This window comes from Corvus hawaiiensis, chromosome 1 (genome assembly GCF_020740725.1).
Source record: "Corvus hawaiiensis isolate bCorHaw1 chromosome 1, bCorHaw1.pri.cur, whole genome shotgun sequence".
Lineage (NCBI taxonomy): Eukaryota > Metazoa > Chordata > Aves > Passeriformes > Corvidae > Corvus > Corvus hawaiiensis.
In genome coordinates this window covers 92,162,187-92,177,883 of record NC_063213.1, presented here as the reverse complement: position 1 = coordinate 92,177,883, position 15,697 = coordinate 92,162,187, and the positions used below count along the sequence as shown (strand labels likewise).

Here is a 15,697-nt window from a genome sequence, read left to right as displayed (position 1 = left end):
ATTAAACATGTCATGTTTTGGGTAATGATTTGAGATTTGGCCTGAGTAACTATCTAATGCAAATTGTAAATTTATATTATTTTGGAGTAGGTGATCTAATGCGTCAGTTGTTACAGGTAAGTAGATGCATGCAAAGTCACATCCTGCCAGGGTGCAGAGCCTTGCTCTACCCTTCATGATAATTTTTGCCATTAGTTCTTGTGGCTGTGTGATGGTTTTAGGAGGTTGGAGTGGAAGGAATATCCATTCAATTATGATGAGGGGTTCCTTCTGCTCTTTGTCCCACTGAAATATGAGGCCATGAAAGCGTGGTACCTTCCCTAGAATGACAAGCTTAAAGGGTAGGGAGGGCTGATACCTGTGTGCTTGTCTGGTGGAAATGAGCTCTTGTATCTTTTTGAGAGACTGCCTTGCCTTTTCTGTCAGGGATCTAGGGGATGCTGGACCGCCTTCCCCTTTTACTAGGTTTGCAATAGGAGCTACATCCTCTGTGGTGAGTCCTAACCAGGACCTTAAATACTTCAGTGTCCCACAGATCTGTTGCACTTCCTCTAGTGTTTTTGGGTTATTATTAATGGTGACAGGTGTTGGGGTGATAGAGGTTTCTGTGATTTTGAGTCCGAGGTATTTCCAAGGGCTTGTTCTCTGCATTTTTTCAGGCTGTAATTCAAAGCCCTTGGCCTCTAGGGCCTCAATCACCATGTTAAGTGTCTGCTCGAGATACTGATTATTGGGAGCACACACCAGCACATCATCCATGTAATGCAGGATGATGGCTTTCTCTGCTTTGGCACGGATGGGAGATAGAATTTTAGCAATATACTCTTGGCAGAGAGTTGGGGAATTTTTCATACCTTGGGGAAGCACAAGCCAATGATAACGTTCCATGGGAGTTTCACGATTAAGAGATGGTACAGAAAATGCAAATCGGGGGGCATCTGCAGGGTGGAGTGGAATATGAAAGAAGCAATCTTTAATGTCAAGAACAGCTAAATGCCAATGTTGTGGGAGCATTGAAGGTGATGGCATACCTGGTTGAAGGGGTCCCATGTCTTCAATAACCTTATTAACTTCTCTAAGATCTTGGAGTAGCCTATATTTGTTCTTTCCCGGTTTTTGTATTACAAACACGGGTGTGTTCCATGGGCTGTTAGCTGGAACTATATTTCCTTTAGCCAATTGTTCAGCTACTAATGTTTTGAGTGCCTCTATGTTTTCTTTTTTTAGCGACCACTGGTTAACCTACACGGGTTCATCTGTTTTCCAAGTTAATTTATGTGGATGGCACTCTGCTTCAGTGGCCTGCAAGGGAAAATTTTGATGTCTAGGGGTGATATCAATTTTTGTTCCCCACTGAGACATGGCATCCCTTCCCCACAGGGTGAATTTGGTGTCTAGGACATACGGACGAAGTGTCGCTATTTGTCCTTCAGGACCTTCAATTTGCATGGTGTGTTTGGACTGCTTTGCAATTTGGGTACCTCCGATCCCTTGTATGATGCCCTGAGATTGCAATTCCCATTGCGTAGGCCACTTATCAAATGGAATGACAGACACATCAGCACCTGTGTCTATCATTCCCATTATACTGATTTTATGTGATTTGTAATGGAGCTTACATTCTATTACAGGTTTGTTGTTTCCCAAAACCTCAGTCCAACAGATGGCTGGGATATGACCATCTGTGGGCAGGTATTTATAGGGCAGTGGAAAGGCCTGTGCAATGACTTGACCTTTAGGCATAAAGTACGGTGGATATATACATTGTACCATTAGGTTAGAACACCCGTTCTGATCCACTTTCATGAGTGTGGGCGTAACCTCTATCCCAGCAGGTGTTTCCCGAGTGTCCCCAATAACAAAAAGGTATGTAAATTCTGGCATGTGGTCCACATTCTGGAATGAGATGGGTATTACAGTCTGTTTGTTGTTGTTGAAATGGTGTGCTTTATCACAGGTTACCTTAAACCTGAGTCCAGAAGTCCAAGTTGCTTTGTCTGCAGCCCTATTTATGTCTGAACACGGAGCTGTTAGGACGCGTTGAGTCGCTAGTTTCCCTGCTGTTGACCTGGGGAAACAGTCTTTGGAGAGTTTTTATCAGCAGTTATAATCGCTCTGCAATTGCGAGCTACATGTCCCTTTTTCTGACAACAATAGCATATAAGGTTACCTTGCGATTGAGTTTCTCCTGTACCTGTAACATTCTCCACAACTTCCCCAACCACCCCCACTTTTTTCAAAAAGGGAGCAGCTGTGTTCAGCTGCACCTTCTTTGTACAGACTTTGAGGATGGATTCAACAGTAGGAGGAGGATGCAGCGGGAGAGTGAGAATGACTTGTTTGCAAGCATCATTTGTATTAACTTGGAGAAGTTTGAGTAGGAGTGCTTGCTGGAGGTCAGGATTAGGGACCTGGGAAGAGACAGCTTCGTACAAACGGTTATAAAAGTGAATAATATTTTCATTTGGCAATTGCTTGATGATGGTATAATGAGAATTAGGAGTTTGAGATGGTAATAATGTTAAGGCCTTTTCAGCAGCACGTGTGATTTCAGTAAGAACTGGACGAGGGATAAGCATTGCTTGTTTTTGAGGATTTGCCATATTATTGTCACCAGATAAAAGGTCTAATGAGATATAATTGTTTTCAAAATCCAGGTAATTATCTGGAGTTTGCCACAAAATTTTTAATAAATCAGATAAAATTATTTTCCATTGCTTTTTCCACACCATAAAATCACCAGGTGTGAGAAGAGTTTGCATTAATGTAAGTAAATCATGAGGTACAAGTAAGTGAGTTGCAAAAGTAGCACTTAAAAGGCTCTTAAAATAATTACTGTGCATTCCAAACTCCTTAATTGCCTTGCACAAATCCTTAATATCAGAATAAGAAAGGGGTTTCCAGTCGGGGTTCGCTCCATTGCTAGTACGAGAGAGTGTAGTAGAAGCAGTTGGAGTTACTTCCTGGTAGCAATGGGTTCCCGGATTCAGAGGGGCAGTCACAGGATTGTGGGAACCTGGGGCGGGACAATGGGAAGCAGGGGCGGGGAGTGGAGGGGCAGGGGCGGGGAGTGGAGGCGGGGACACGGCCGGAGGAGGGGAGGGGTTGGGGGCGGGGTTGTGGGAGGCAGGGGCGGCACTTGAGCCGTGGGCGGGAACAGAGGGAGGGGTGAAATACGACACTGTGGGGGCGGGGGTGGGGGCGGGGTCAGGTTGTGACACAGGAGTGGGAGGGGATGGGGACAAGAAGGGATTTGTGGGATGGGGGAGAAAGGGATTGTGGGAGGTGTAGTTTGGAGAGGAAGGAACATTGCGTCCGCCATTACTGGAGACAAACAAACTGGGAGAAAAGCGGTTGGGGGGAGGGTTTTTTTCCCGGACTGCGAGCACATGGCAATGGCTGACCCTGGGAACAAAGAGATCAGGGGAGAAGGGGTTTTTTCGCGCGCTTGAAACATGAGGGCTAGAAACTGGGGAAAAGGGAGTGGAGAAGAGGGGTTGGGAAGGTCCTGGGATGGGCTCCGGATTCCCATCCAAGGCAGGGTGCTGAGGAAACACGGGTGAGCCAGGAGGACGATAGCTCTCCTGTGCTGAGAAGCAGTCTGCTCTAGCTGTGTTTTCCAGAGTAGGGGAAGAGGGGTCAGGGACACAGGGGTTGGAAGAGGGTATAAGGGAATTAACAGGGGGGTTTTGCAGTGGCTTTTCATGTACTGCCTTTTTCTCCGGCAAAGTGTAACTTAGTAACAGTGTGATAAATATGTGACAAATCCAGGAACTCCATTTTGCCAATCACAAAATTTTATTAATTAATAAGCAAGCAAGGCAAAGGCAAATACAGCGCTGGGCAGCAGGAGAGTCTCCGCTCCACCAACTGCCGCACCTTCCGCCAGTTCCAGTTCCTTCTTATACAGTCTCTTTTCCAGTTAACGTGTCTTTTTCATGGTATTCTGCGCATGTGTGACTTGTTGCTAGGGGGTCTTTTTTCCTCCTGGTGGTCGCAGAATGAAGGTTAGTAGTCATCCTCCGGTGTCTTTTGGTTGACCCCTCCTTGTATGGTCATTATGCTCAAGGTCCTGGAACTAAAAGCTGATTAAGCAAGTACAGATAGGGATTAGGCAAGCACATATTTGTCTCTGGCTCTTATCTAGGTATAGGCAGCTGGTTTCCTGCTACTTGATATTTAGTGAACAAAACATCCTGTATCTTTCACAATCCCCCATTTATCTTCTTTATTCATTTTTGTTCACTGAATCTTTGTAATTCTTGTTTAGCCAGTTTTAATGTTTCTAAGTTTTCTTCTTTAAGTATTTGTTTATACTTAGCTCTAACAAGCATAAGGTGTGCTGCTTCTAAGCGGCTTCTTATTATAGAAATTAGTTTATTAAATATACATGGTCTAAAGGTGAGTCCAAGCACTAACAAAATTAATGGTCCTGCAATGGTTGAAAGCAATGTAGTCAGCCAGGGGGAATGATTAAACCAGTTTTCATACCAGCTTTGGTATGCTTCCCTGTCTCGTTTCCTTTGTTTTAGCTGTTTTCTTAATTTGTTCATGGTGTTTATTACCACTCCGGTGTGATCGGCATAGGAGCAGCATTCTTCTTTGAGTGCTACGCAAAGACCCCCTTGTTGTAAAAACAGTAAGTCTAGTCTCCTGCGATTCTGTAGGACCACTTCTGACAGTGACCTGACTGACTTGACTAAACTGTCAATTGCTTGCTCTATTTTACTTAAATCTTCGTCTACAGAGATCCTTAGTGCTTTAAACTCTTTTTGCTGGCTAATTAGTGAGGTTATTCCTGTTCTAGCTCCCACTCCTCCTACTGTTAAGAGGGTTGCTATGGTTAGGGCGGTGAAAGGTTCCCTCCTTATCAAGTGGTGTTCAGGGGTGATATGTTGCTTGAAAACATAGTTTTTAGGGTGGTAAGTGATTCTAGGTATGATGGTTACCTGAATACAATAGTCATGAGTATGATTAAAAACTTCAAGTGACAAACAAGGAGTTATTCCTATGCTTTGGCAGACCCATCTGGTATTGGCGGCCGGGATTAACCACGCTGCTGGCTGTCTTTGCTTCGGATTTTTTACTGTGATGTTGCATAAATGTTTATGCAACAGTACCTACACATCGTCCTTGCCCTGATACTTGGGAAAGTGTTATCCTTGCTCACTCACTTTGTTCTTTTTCTAAGAGCATTGTTTTGGGTTGCTCTCGTTGAGTCTTTGTGGTTTACCCATTATTCCGACAGCCTCATAAAAGGGAGGCCTGATATTATAGCATCCTTCTGTCATTTCTGGGCTGGTCTTATTTAAAATGCCAAAGCTGGCTTGCATTACTTTCGATAAGGTGCTGTATTCCTTCAATTTCTTTTGGTCTGATTCAGTTTGATTATAAATAGTCAGTGTTTGAGTAGTGTGGTCTTCTTCTGCCGCTCGATTACCCTGGGACTGAATTTCTATAGGGGGATTAATAACTACGTTGGGGCCTATGGCTTCAGCACTCGGTGGTATCTCTTCTCTTTTTATCAGAAAGTGCCCACCCCGATCTGTACTGGATTCCCATAATCTAGCTCTCTAGGTTTTTCCTATTGCTCATCTGGAATTCATTTTATTGGTCACATTTATCTGAATTCCGTGACAATTTCTGCTCTGCCTTATTCCTGTGTCTGACCCTACCTCTGGGGGCTGACACCCGCTGGGCCTCTACCCGACCTTGATATATTTGTCTTTTCCTCCTCCAGGGGAAAACCCAAAGGCGACTGTTTTACAGCCCCAGTATGCACAGTAGTAGTGTCCAGGCCAGTTACAATAGGTTTTCCCTGGGTTAGATGCTGGGCAGAAATAAAATCCTTTTTTGTTCAGGCATGGTTCTACCTGTATAAGATCACAGAGTTGACAACTAAAGCTTGGGTTACTTGGCGTAGTTACTGTTTGTATAACCTTCTGATCCTCCCACCGTATTAATGACCATTTAAATGGTTGGTGTGATAGGGATTCTGTTGCGCTAGCTTCATTTAAATACAATGTAAGCACAAGAAGGGTAATATGCCGGGTCAAGCAACGAGCATCACTAAAGGCGTGGGGAGTACAGAAGTATGTTTGAGGATTCCTCCAATTTACACATTGCGACCTGCCCTCCCTCCAGGGATCCTTGCTCTTAATCTTACTTCTGAGGCATTTCCATGAGCGTAGTTTTATTATCTCATTCTGGGGGTTCTTTCCTCCACAGCTTTCTACTCTTCTGCCTCGCTCGTCGACTCGGTTGCTTCGAGCCACGAGGGGTACCATCTTCTTGGCAGCAAGAGTATTCTTCAGGAGACCCCTGGGGGCAATTCTGTCGCTCTTTTTGCCTCTTAATATAGGAGTCTCAGTTACAGTTCTTAACCTCAGGCGTGTCACACCGGATTCTCTTTAGGTGAGTACGACAGGTGCAATTAATAATTTTAACTATAAAGGGGGTTGGCTCATTAGGATGATAACAATTATATTTTGGCTCAATCTCATATGCAAAGATTTTCTACTATTCTTTAGATTCTTTTATTAATCTTTCATGTACTACTTTATACTCTAATATTTAATCAGTTAGGTTCCGCTGGAGCGTCCAGCAAGGATTACAAACCCCTCTAGGGGGAACCCCTCGCCTACAGTGACGCCACCACTTGTCCCCGCATACTTTACAGATGTAGCATACTAACGGATAACAGTGACACTTGGGGTCCCCACACCTTATTTTAACATCCGCGCTGCGAATTAGTCCTTCTTCAGTATAATATGGTTCTGGTGCATATTCTACCCGATGTTTGCTCATGAACGATTTTTCTTCTGAATCTTCAATGTCAGATCTCTGGGGCGGCTGGTCACCTGCCACTCGGGGGTTGGTTCCGTCACTGGTCCTTTGATTTTGCTAGCATGCGTCCATCTTTTTTCTGCTGTCTTAACTGCAGTACAACAGCGATTTTTCTTGGCCCCCTCAAAGCCTGTAACACTTGTTTTATTAGATCTTGATGGACTAAGTCCTTTCCTTGGGAATTTATTAGTCTCCGTTTTTCTTATATTTTCTTAAAAGTGTGCACAACCCCATAGTCATACTTAGAATTAGTGTATATTGTTTCTAACTTATTATTTAATAATTGCAGTGCTCGTAACACGGCATAAAGCTCACAGGCTTGTGCGGACTAGGATTTACTTACTGGTCCTGATTCTATCGCTTTAAACTCTTCTCTTCTCATTATTGCATAACCGGATACTCTTTTTCTATCGATTACTCGAGATGATCTATCTACAAACAATCTATCTCTTTCTTCTAGTTCTTCTTCTTCAAGATCTGGTCTTATTTTAGTTTGCTCTTTTATGGTTAACAGGCAATTATGGGCCAATTTAGCTTCATTGGGCTCTCTATACAAAAACTGAGCAGGATTTTGTAGCGTTGTTACCTCCAGGGTTAATTTCGGGGAGTCTAATAGGATCCTCTCATACTTCAAGAGTCTGGCATCAGTTATCTATTTGTCTGCTTTTTGTTGTAAAATTTCTCTAGTATTATGAGGGGATAATACCCTTAGTTTTCCATTGAGGGTAATCTTGTTAGTCTTCTCTACCAGGAGAGCACAAGCTACTATTGCTTGCAGGCAGGTGGGCCACCCTTTATTGACAGGATCTAACAATTTTGATAAGTACCCCACAGGTTTCTTTCTTCCAGCCTATTCTTGGGTTAGTACTCCATGGGTGTCTCGGTTTTGAAAGACAGGTGTCTGCTAAGGAAGGCAGAGGCCCCCCTTGAAGTGGCAGATATAACCCCTTTTCCCTCCAAGTTATTATATTTTGAAATCAAGAGCCTTTAGGCGAAGATGTGGGAAATAGGAATAACAGTTCTTTACTCTATATATATATGTATATAACCAGTCAAACAAAACAACAACAACTCTGGCAGTAACAGCAATCACAAACCCAGCCCCAGCCTTCTCGGCTGTCAGGCTATTTCCCCTCGGGTGCAGTTCCGCTCGCAGCCGGCAGGGGCGCTGGCGGCTCCCGGTGAGCAGGGCAGGTGCGATGGTTCCCCCGCGGCTGCAGGGGGCGCTCCGGAGCGAGCTCGGGAAACCCGCGGCTCTGGTGCCCTGGGATCCCGGGAAGGGATGGAACAAAGGCTTCACAAACCGCTGGGCAGCCGATCCCGGACTCTCAGGAACAGCAGGCTGGAATGGCAGGGACGAACGCAAATCCCGGGTGGCAGACGAGATGTATCCAGATGGGAAAAAACCACGGAGGCCCAGGCAGGCAGGGCGAGCAGGGCTACAGCGTAGCGAAAGCTCGAAGCAGCAGCGGAGCAGGACAGCCACAGCTCGGTCTCCAGCAGGGCAGGGAAAAAACGGCTTTTGGGGTCCCGGCGTTGCTTCCAGCAGGAAGAAAGAACGGCCAAAAAGAAAGAAGCAGCAGCTCCTTTCTCTGCAGCTTCTCTCTCCGGACGCTCAGAGCGAACTGTCCCCACACCCAGGTGTAGACAAAAGAGTAGCCAGGCCCGCCCCACTCCCCTTTTTGTCTTTCTTAAGTACAGCTATTTGTCCCCTAGCAACATGCATATGGGAGAAAATTCCTTTAACAGGAAAACCTAAGACTAAACTAAAACCCCAACATTATCCACCCCGAATTTTTTCCCATACTAACATGTTACATGAAACTTAACTTTTTTTTTAACCATATAAATCTATGCATTACCCAAATTATATACAAATATACATGCTGATATTGATACAAGTACAGAGCCATGGGTAGTTCACCCTAAAACAAGGTCCTCTTGAGGTAAGCATCGGGTCTCTCCATCCTTTTGCATCACCCACCAGGTGCAACCTGGTCCCTGAGCAAAAACAACCCCACGGATGGGTTTGTCTTTGCTCAAGGCAGACTTTACCCAAACAGTTTTTCCAAGCATACCTCTCATGTGCACCACTGGAACCTTATCCCCGTCTGTTGTTTGTAGGGGTTCGCATTGGGCAGGGCCTGCTCGGCTGGTGGAGCCTCGGGTGTTAACTAACCAAGTGGCTCTTGCTAAATGCATCTCCCAGTTTTTGAAAGTCCCCCCACCCAGTGCCTTCAAGGTGGTTTTAAGCAGTCCATTACACCGCTCAACCTTCCCAGCTACTGGTGCATGGTAAGGGATGTGGGACACCCACTCAATGCCATGTTCTCTAGCCCAGGTGTTTATAAGGCTGTTCTTGAAATGAGTCCCATTGTCAGACTCGATTCTCTCAGGGGTGCCATGCCTCCAAAGGACTTGCTTTTCCAGGCCCAGGATGGTGTTCCGGGCAGTAGCGTGAGGCACAGGGTAGGTCTCCAGCCATCCAGTGGTGGCTTCTACCATTGTGAGCACATAGCGCTTGCCTTGGCGGGTTTGAGGCAGTGTGATGTAATCAATCTGCCAGGCCTCCCCATACTTGTATTTGGACCATCGCCCGCCATACCACAGAGGCTTCACCCGCTTGGCCTGCTTGATCGCAGCGCATGTCTCACAGTCATGGATAACCTGGGAGATACTGTCCATGGTTAGATCCACCCCTCGGTGTCGTGCCCACTTATAGGTGGCATCTCTGCCCTGATGGCCTGAGGCATCATGGGCCCATCGAGCTAGGAACAGTTCTCCTTTATGTTGCCAATCCAAGTCTATCTGGGACACCTCTATTTTCGCAGCCTGATCTACCTGTTTGTTGTTACGATGTTCTTCATTAGCCCGGCTCTTGGGGATGTGAGCATCTACATGACGGACCTTCACGGATAGCTTCTCTACCCGAGTGGCAATGTCTTTCCACTCTTCAGCAGCCCAGATTGGTTTTCCTCTGCGCTGCCAGTTTGCCTTATTCCACCTTTCCAGCCAACCCCACAGAGCATTGGCTACCATCCATGAATCTGTGTAGAGGTAGAGCTTTGGCCACTTCTCTCTTTCAGCTATGTCCAGAGCTAATTGGACAGCTTTGAGCTCAGCAAATTGGCTCGATCCACCTTCTCCTTCAGTGGCCTGTGCAACTTGTCGTGTGGGGCTCCATACAGCGGCTTTCCATTTCCGGCTAGCGCCTACAATTCGGCAGGAACCATCAGTGAAGAGGGCGTATTGTCTTTCACTCTCTGGTAGCTCGTTATATGGTGGGGCTTCTTCGGCACGTGTCACCTGCTCCTCTTCTTCTTCAGAAGATAACCCAAAAGTCTCACCTTCTGGCCAGTTTGTAATTATTTCCAAGATCCCAGGGCGACTTGGGTTTCCAATTCGGGCGCGCTGCGTGATGAGGGCAATCCATTTGCTCCAAGTAGCGTCTGTGGCGTGATGCGTGGAGGGAACCTTTCCTTTGAACATCCACCCCAGCACCGGTAGTCGGGGTGCCAGGAGGAGTTGTGCCTCTGTGCCGATTACTTCTGAGGCAGCCTGGACTCCTTCATAAGCTGCCAGGATTTCCTTCTCGGTGGGAGTGTAGTTGGCTTCAGATCCTCTGTAGCTTCAGCTCCAGAATCCCAGTGGTCGGCCCCGAGTCTCACCAGGCACCTTCTGCCAGAGGCTCCAGGACAGACCATTGTTCCCGGCTGCAGAGTAGAGCACGTTCTTCACCTCTGGTCCTGTCCTGACTGGGCCAAGGGCTACGGCGTGAGCAATTTCCTGTTTGATCTGGGCGAAGGCTTGCTGCTGTTCAGGGCCCCAGTGGAAATCATTCTTCTTGCGGGTAACCAGGTAGAGAGGACTCACGATCTGGCTGTACTCGGGAATGTGCATCCTCCAGAAACCTATAGCACCTAGGAAAGCTTGTGTTTCCTTCTTGTTGGTTGGTGGAGACATTGCTGTGATCTTATTGATGACCTCAGTGGGAATCTGACGTCGTCCATCTTGCCACTTTACTCCCAGGAACTGGATCTCTCGGGCAGGTCCCTTGACCTTGCTCTTCTTGATGGCAAAACCAGCTTGCAGGAGAATTTGAATTATTCTCTCTCCTTTCTCAAACACTTCGGTTGCGGTGTTCCCCCACACAATGATGTCATCAATGTACTGCAGATGTTCTGGAGCCTCACTCTTTTCTAGTGCAGTCTGGATCAGTCCATGACAGATGGTGGGACTGTGCTTCCACCCCTGGGGCAGTCGGTTCCAGGTGTACTGCACGCCCCTCCAGGTGAAGGCAAACTGAGGCCTGCACTCTGCTGCCAGAGGAATGGAGAAGAATGCATTGGCAATGTCAATAGTGGCGTACCACTTTGCTGCTTTGGACTCCAGCTCGTACTGGAGCTCCAACATGTCTGGCACGGCAGCGCTCAACGGTGGAGTCACTTCATTCAGGCCACGATAGTCCACAGTCAATCTCCATTCCCCATCAGACTTGCGCACAGGCCAGATGGGGCTGTTGAAGGGTGAGTGGGTCTTGCTGACCACCCCTTGACTCTCCAGCTCGCGGATCATCTTGTGGATGGGGATCACAGCATCTCGATTTGTCCGATACTGCCGGCGGTGCACTGTCGAGGTGGCAATTGGCACTCGTTGCTCTTCCACTTTCAGGAGCCCAACTGCAGAAGGATTCTCAGATAGTCCAGGCAGGGTGTTCAATTGCCTAATGCCTTCTGCCTCCACAGCAGCAATCCCAAATGCCCACCTGAGTCCTTTTGGGTCTTTGTAGTAGCCATTCCGGAGGAAGTCTATGCCCAGAATACACGGGGCCTCTGGGCCGGTCACAATTGGATGCTTTTGCCACTCCTTCCCAGTCAGGCTCACCTCAGCTTCCAAAAGGGTCAACTGCTGTGATCCCCCGGTCACCCCAGCGATGGATACAGGTTCTGCCCCCGCATGTCCCGATGGCATTAAAGTACATTGTGCCCCAGTATCAACCAATGCATCATATTTTTGTGGCTCTGATGTGCCAGGCCATCGGATCCACACCGTCCAGAAAACTCGGTTCTCCCGTGCCTCTTCCTGGCTAGAGGCAGGGCCCCTCTAGCCCTGGTTATCATTCTTTCCCTGGGCGTACATGCTCGAGGTACCTTCAAGGGGATCCGACATATCATCCTCCCTTCTGTAATACCTGGCAGCTCGGTCACGGGAGGCTGAGGCTACCTTCACCTTAGCGGAACCCCCTCGGTTAGTGCCTCCCTCCTTGAGTTCACGCACCCGCGCTGCCAGGGCAGAGGTGGGTTTCCCATCCCACCTTCTCATGTCTTCCCCATGCTCACACAGGAAAAACCACAGCTCAGCTCGTGGGGTGTACCCTCTCTCTCTAGCAGGGGGACGACGGGCTCTGACTTGGGGGCCTGTGACTCGCACTGGTGCCACACTGACCCTCCTCATCTCCTCCCTCATCTCCTCCATCTTCTCCTTCATCTCCTCTTTGAGGTCCTGGACCACAGCAGAGACATGAGCTTTCAGCGGGCCATTGATCATGCTGTCATAATGCCTGAGCCTGTTGGCAACAGAGCCCACTGTTTCTCGGGTATTGTCAGCATCAATCGTTGCAATGAAGGTGGTGTATTGCGATGGCCCTAGCCTTGCCAGGTTCCACATCATCTGTCCTGTGCACCTGACCTTATCGGGGTCATTATCATGCTGTCCATCCTTCCCAAAGAGTACCTCTAATATTGCCACCTCTCTTAGCTGTTGGATCCCTTGCTCGAGTGTCTTCCACTGCATTCTATGATGATACTCCTGCATTCTTTCTTTGTGAATGAACCTTTCTCTCACACTCATTAAGAGCCGCTCCCAGAGAGAGAGAGGCCCTGGCTCCCTCACAAATATCTGGTCCACACCTGGGTCCTGGGTCAACGATCCTAGATACCTTGCCTCACCACTATCCAGTTGCACACTTGTGCCCATAAGGTCCCAAACCCGAAGCAGCCAGGTGGTATAAGGCTCACGCCCCCTTCGCACAATGTCGTTTCGCATAGCACGGAGACTGTCGTGCGACAGGGACTCAGTAATGATTTCTGGCTCTGGCTCTCCTGCTGGTTGTGAGGGCCCTGGTTGCCCATCATCATTAACTGGTCGTACTGATTTGGTCTTATACTTCCTCCTTTGCACAGGGGCGACTGCTGCTGGCTGTGGTTGTCCTTGTGGTTCAGCTGAAGCCTGGACGGTTGTAACATCCGTGGGTTCCACTGCTGCACCATCGGACTCACCCTCTTTGGGGCAGGGAGAGGGTTTTTCACTAGCTGAGGAGGTGTATTCCCTTAGCAATTGGCATATCTCCTGGCGCACCTGGCCCATCTCCTGGCACATCTCCTTGCGCACCTGGCCCATCTCCTGGCACATCTCCTTGCGCACCTGGCCCATCTCCTGGCATATCTCCTGGCGCACCTGACCCATCTCCTGGCATATCCCCTGGCGCACCTGACCCATCTCCTGGCATATCCCCTGGCGCACCTGACCCATCTCTTGGCACATCTCCTGCATCCCTTTTGCCAGTACCCCCACCCAGTTTGGGTAGTCCATTTCTGAGGTGGACTGTTGGGCAGTATCAGTCTGTGGGGCGGGATCTCTAGTGTCTGGGGCTGTGGCAGGCTCTGGCTCTGGGGTAGGATCTCTAGTGTCTGGGGCCGTGTCAGGTTCTGGGGTAGGATCTCTAGTGTCTGGGGCCGTGTCAGGCTCTGGAGCAGGATCAGGCTCTGGGGTAGGAACTCTACTCTCTGGGGCCATGTCAGGTTCTGGGGCAGGATCTCTAGTCTCTGGGGCTGGTGTCCGGGTAGATATCCAAGCCAATCTCAACTTATCCTTGAATGCTAAATAGAGTAGGCCTATCAGCAGCAGATGGTTAGTATTCAGAGGGAATTTAAACCCTTCGAAAATTGATGGGGTGGGCCCAAAGAACTGGTTGAGGGGTTGGGAGAAAACTTCCCCTGGTGTCATTTCCTCACAGAAGGTACCATTGTTAACATAACCCCAAAAACATGTGCTCAGTGTGTGATAGCTGTTTATCCATGTGCCCACATTCCGGAGGAAGTTAAAAACCCATGAATTCCTCACCTTCTCGACCCATAACGCAAGCTGGATAACAGCAATGGTAGCCTTAGTCAGAGGACCCATATTCAAGTAAGGAGCTGCAAAGGGGAAGAATATAGCCACGGCTACATGCCACCCAAACCAGGGTAAACTAGACCACATAGTGCTGCCTAACAAGGTTCCAATATCCAGCACACAAAATAAAGTTATCGAGGAACTGTTATTCCTTTTTCACCTCTATCTCTTAATGCCCTCAGGCCCCACTTTGGGCGCCAAGATCTGTCTCGGTTTTGAAAGACAGGTGTCTGCTAAGGAAGGCAGAGGCCCCCCTTGAAGTGGCAGATATAACCCCTTTTCCCTCCAAGTTATTATATTTTGAAATCAAGAGCCTTTAGGCGAAGATGTGGGAAATAGGAATAACAGTTCTTTACTCTATATATATATGTATATAACCAGTCAAACAAAACAACAACAACTCTGGCAGTAACAGCAATCACAAACCCAGCCCCAGCCTTCTCGGCTGTCAGGCTATTTCCCCTCGGGTGCAGTTCCGCTCGCAGCCGGCAGGGGCGCTGGCGGCTCCCGGTGAGCAGGGCAGGTGCGATGGTTCCCCCGCGGCTGCAGGGGGCGCTCCGGAGCGAGCTCGGGAAACCCGCGGCTCTGGTGCCCTGGGATCCCGGGAAGGGATGGAACAAAGGCTTCACAAACCGCTGGGCAGCCGATCCCGGACTCTCAGGAACAGCAGGCTGGAATGGCAGGGACGAACGCAAATCCCGGGTGGCAGACGAGATGTATCCAGATGGGAAAAAACCACGGAGGCCCAGGCAGGCAGGGCGAGCAGGGCTACAGCGTAGCGAAAGCTCGAAGCAGCAGCGGAGCAGGACAGCCACAGCTCGGTCTCCAGCAGGGCAGGGAAAAAACGGCTTTTGGGGTCCCGGCGTTGCTTCCAGCAGGAAGAAAGAACGGCCAAAAAGAAAGAAGCAGCAGCTCCTTTCTCTGCAGCTTCTCTCTCCGGACGCTCAGAGCGAACTGTCCCCACACCCAGGTGTAGACAAAAGAGTAGCCAGGCCCGCCCCACTCCCCTTTTTGTCTTTCTTAAGTACAGCTATTTGTCCCCTAGCAACATGCATATGGGAGAAAATTCCTTTAACAGGAAAACCTAAGACTAAACTAAAACCCCAACAATGGGCCGTTCCATTGTCAGCATTTATAAATAGATAGAAAGGTCTTTTTAAATCTGGTAGGCTCAGGACAGGGGCATTGACTAGATCATGCTGCAATACTCCTAGGTGTTGGTTATCCTCCTCGCTCTACTTTATTAAACTTTCTTGGCTTAACTTATTATATAAGAACTTAACTTTGTTACTATAGTTCTTAATCTACTGTCTACAATACCCCACTAGACCCAGTAACTGCCTCACTTGTCTTTTGTTCTTAGGGGGTGGTATGGACAGAATCCCTTTTACTCTTTCAGGGTCTATTTTCTTTTCTCCTTTACTTAGATAATGGCCTAAATATCTCACTTCCTCTTCCACAAATTGTAATTTTGCCTTAGATACTTTTAGTCCTTTAACACTGAGAAAATTCAATAGTCTGATGCTTTCTGCTCGTACTTTGTCCTCTGCTTCTCCTGCAGTTAAAAGGTCATCTACATACTGAATGAGGACCACTCCTTCTCTAGTCTGATATTCTTGCAGGATTTGCTCTAAGGCTTGTCCAAATAAGTTCGGAGACTCTGTAAATCCTTGGGGGA

At 48.1% G+C, this 15,697-nt stretch overlaps 1 long non-coding RNA gene across 1 annotated transcript; it reads right to left on the bottom strand.

The window, feature by feature from the left end:
• Positions 1-3,775: 3,775 nt before the first annotated feature.
• On the bottom strand, positions 3,776-7,716 carry LOC125330390. Its single transcript, XR_007205488.1, has 2 exons — positions 5,676-7,716; positions 3,776-4,432 (listed from the first exon to the last, which is right to left on the bottom strand). It is a non-coding gene; the product is annotated as an uncharacterized LOC125330390 (long non-coding RNA).
• Positions 7,717-15,697: the final 7,981 nt, after the last annotated feature.